This window comes from Saccopteryx leptura, chromosome 7 (genome assembly GCF_036850995.1).
Source record: "Saccopteryx leptura isolate mSacLep1 chromosome 7, mSacLep1_pri_phased_curated, whole genome shotgun sequence".
NCBI classification, from domain to species: Eukaryota; Metazoa; Chordata; class Mammalia; order Chiroptera; family Emballonuridae; genus Saccopteryx; species Saccopteryx leptura.
In genome coordinates this window covers 1,843,612-1,847,421 of record NC_089509.1, presented here as the reverse complement: position 1 = coordinate 1,847,421, position 3,810 = coordinate 1,843,612, and the positions used below count along the sequence as shown (strand labels likewise).

The window sequence follows — 3,810 nt, the reverse complement described above, 5'->3', positions numbered from 1 at the left end:
ATTAGAGCCTATTTACAAAACATGCAAAGGAAGAATTTTAGGGCGTTGTTATTGCAGGAGCGGTTAGAAGTGAACACAGCCGAGTGACAGGATGTACCTCTACTTCTGCAAACAAGAGTCTCCGCCCTTCCCTTCCGGAAGAAATGCATGTTTAGGGCACGGACTAGAAAATGGCAGACAATGCAAACACAGAATCAAGGAAGTTTGCAAATCCTTTATATTTCTAGCTGCGAGACAGCAGCGCCGAGAGCGAGGCCACCTCTAGCGGCGGAACCAGAGCCAGCTGTTCAGCAGCCAGAAGGCTACGGTGATCGAGTACATGACCATCTCCCTCTTCGCCCGCTCTTTGTTCTCTTCCAGAAGCTGGAGATGCCGGTTTAGTTTGATTATCTGTCGTGTTAATGAAACTGCATCTACGACAGTCATGTCATCTGCGGGTCCCTCAACTACTGCATCTATATTTGAAATGCCATACCTGACGTTGTCATGAAGTGGCGGCCGCAGACCCACCACGCAACACTGGTACGGAGTCCGTCCTGACTAGCTGTCCGTTCTGGCGAACAGCGTTTTAACTCCTAGAATGCTCTCTTTTTAGCCTGCCAACCGCACGGACTTCTTCATTTTGAGGAGTTGGAGGAGGTCTTTCTAAATCCAGAAAATCTAGTGGTCTCTCACTTAGCATAAGTACACGAGGTGGTGTTTTTAGTGCCAGAGGTTTAAAAGAAGTTGATTGAATGAGGTCAAGATCTCCTGGTCTTGTAAATGGAATGTCTTCATTATTTCCTGCTACGACAATCCTCTCTGGAACCTGCATAATCACACTGGCATTCGGAACTCCTTCTTGGAATTCCTGCTCCAGGTCAGCATTTGGTGGTGCTACCTTTAATTTTTCCGGGACCCTCATTTGTTGACTAATGCCTTCAGTGTATTCCATTTCATATTGAATTCGACTGATCTCCGCCATCTCGGCAGCAGTGGGGGAAGGAAATGCTGCCCCACTCACTCAATCACTACTTCCTATTTGACACTATCTGCTTCTGTGCTTCATAGTAAATCCTTCAGCTTGCTCAGTGTGTACGTGCTGGATTTAGAGCAGCCGCTTTTGTCCCCCTGGGCCCGCCGGAGTGTCCCCGGCGAGGGCCACGGCCCGCCGGCTGCCGCGGCGCTCGGGTGGGCGCTGCCAGAGGCCGTTGGCCCAGCGCACGGAGGCACCCAGGCAAGCAACACCGGCGGGAGCGGCCCGCAGCGAGCCGGCAGAGACGCGAGGACGACCGGGACTATAAAGTAAAAATTAATAAAAAAAAATTTTTAATTTTTTTTTAAAAAAGAACTCAAATTATTTTTGAAATGACAAGAATAAAAAGTAAATAAATAAATAAGAATACAGCCCCCACCAATGTCCCTGTCGCTGGAGAGGCTGTGACATGTTGAAATACTTTGCTCAAAATACTTGCCCTTCTTTATTTATAATTCACCCACTTAGAAGGTTCCATGACTTTGACCTTAGGTTCCCATTTCTTTGTCATTATCTGCTTTTGTTTGCACATGAAACAGGAGGTAAAATGTCATAAAAACACAAATGCATGTGTAAGAAAGGACCTTTCCTTTTCTCAAGTCCCACCAGCACAGACATAGTTTGTGGATAAATCACCTGTCAGTCATTTGAAACATTCATGGAAGTTGGTTTGTTGAACATCTCAGGAGCAAGCTCTTTATGCAAGGAAATGGGATATAAACAGAAAATGCTTGACAGGAAAATTGAGGCAGGGATGGAGGGACATCATTTCAAAAAAAAGCTCAGACATATGTGCCAGGCATTCCCTGTTCTCGCCAACATCCTTCACAGGATGCATACGGTCCATCAACAACTTCCATCAGTGCTCCTCTTTAGTCCCTTCTGTCCACTCTCTCCATCTCCCTGCTTCGGTCCCCATCACCTATTACCTAGTATTGTTGTCACCTCCTGACAAACCTGCTCACTTCCAGTCTTGTCCTACTATCTATAGCAGGGAATACTATGAACTCCAAACCCAAGTCAGATAAACTCACGCTCCCTGCTGTAAGTCTCTGGAAGCTCTTGTTGTACCTGCCATAAGGTCAAAGCTGTCTGTGCTGATTTTCAAATCAAAGGCCCTGTCCTTGCCCTTCTCTTTGACCTCATCTTCCCCTCTTCCTCCCTGGTACCGGTTCTCCCACAAATAGCCTTCTTTCCTCTCACAACCCACTCACTCCTGTCTCTGTCAAAAGTGCTCCTGGCTGACTCTGCCTTACCCTTCGGTCATAGGTAAAATGTCACTTCCTTGCAGAGGATCTTGCAAATGCCCTGTTTAAAAACAGCTTCATCCCTCACCCTGCTCCTTGACACTCTCAGAGCTCCCTCTTTACTCTCTGAAGGGCCTCGGTGAGGTGGGGAAATTGCATTATATGTATGTCAATGTGTTTATTATGTTTCCCCCTTCAGGAGAGCAGCAACCCTGTCTGTCCCAGGACCTGAAGCATGGTGTGCTTGACCTGATGTTGGTGCTCAGGTATCTGCTGAATGAGAACAAATATGCCTAGAGGGTACCAAGAAGGACAACTCAACTCCAGCATAGAATCCCAAAACATACCAGGACTGCTTGAGTGTTAATTCATCCTAATATTTTTAGTTTCTGCATGGACAGAGCGCCCTGCTGCCAAGATCCGATTACACTGGGGACCTGTGGCTTCAGCTGCTGGGATGCTATCAGCAGGCCAAACAGTTCTCAGCCCTCCTTGGGTGTTCCTCAGCCACTGAGAGCCCACTCCCTAAGGTGACATGCTTCTCAGGGCAACCCATGTACAATGGCTAATTCAGGTAAGGGTAGAAGGCCCAGGCTGCATGAGCCTAAGGAGTCACATGGCTGATGTGCTGGGCTAGATCAGTGTTCCCGTGGGCTGTGCTGAGCTACTGTCAGGCCCACTCCTCCTCTGCCCTTCCCTGTTTTTCCCTCCCCACCTAGTCCACAGGTGTGGTTCCCAAAGGCACCTCCAACACACCTCCTTCCAGCTAAACTCAGTCCCAGAGTCTGCTTCCTGGGAAGCCCAGCCTGGAGACACAAGGACAGATAATCAAACCTAGTGAGAGAGGTAACAGGTGAGCCAACAGCTCAGTGCAGTCAGGGCAGTGCCGAGACAGAGGGAGGCATGGGCTCTCTGAGGCTCAGAGGGGTTCTAGCCCAGCTTGGAGTTTCCCAGGCCAGTAGAAGCACCACAGAAACTTTCTGAAGAAAATGCCGCTTAAGCTCAGGTCTGAGGAACAAGTGAGAGTCAGCGAGGAAGACAGTGGGGCAGGATGTGAGGCACAGGTGTAGAGGTGTGGCAGAGAAGGCCAGCAGTTGTGGGGTGAGCAGACATGGGAGGCTGGGCCAGGCAACAGGCCAGAGACCCCACTAAGGGGAGAGGAGATACTGCTACAGCCCTAATTTGACAGGTGTCCTAAATCCACATCCCTATAAGGTCCCAGAGGGCGCTGGTCTGCACACCCCTGCCCTCATCCTGCCCCTTCCTCACTGAGGGCTTCAAACGTCCTGGTGTCCTGGTGTCCTGGTGCTTCTGTGTAAGCCTTTGTCCCTCAAAGCTGAGCAGAGCCATGGGGGTGGGGACAGCCTGGACATCTGACTGAAGGCTCTTTAATGGCACCATCCTCTGTGTCTACTCCTGTGTCCCTCACATCACATCACTCGCTGCTCCTCTGGCCCCTGCTCTTTTCAAGTTTATCCATCACAAGCCCTCCTCAGCACTTGGTATTTATCACCTAGTGAAGGCTTGTACCTTTCACATCCAAGTGCG

General features: G+C 49.5%; 1 pseudogene; it reads right to left on the bottom strand.

Moving 5' to 3' along the window:
• Positions 1–200: 200 nt before the first annotated feature.
• On the bottom strand, positions 201–1,258 carry LOC136378331 (mitochondrial fission factor pseudogene; annotated as a pseudogene).
• Positions 1,259–3,810: the final 2,552 nt, after the last annotated feature.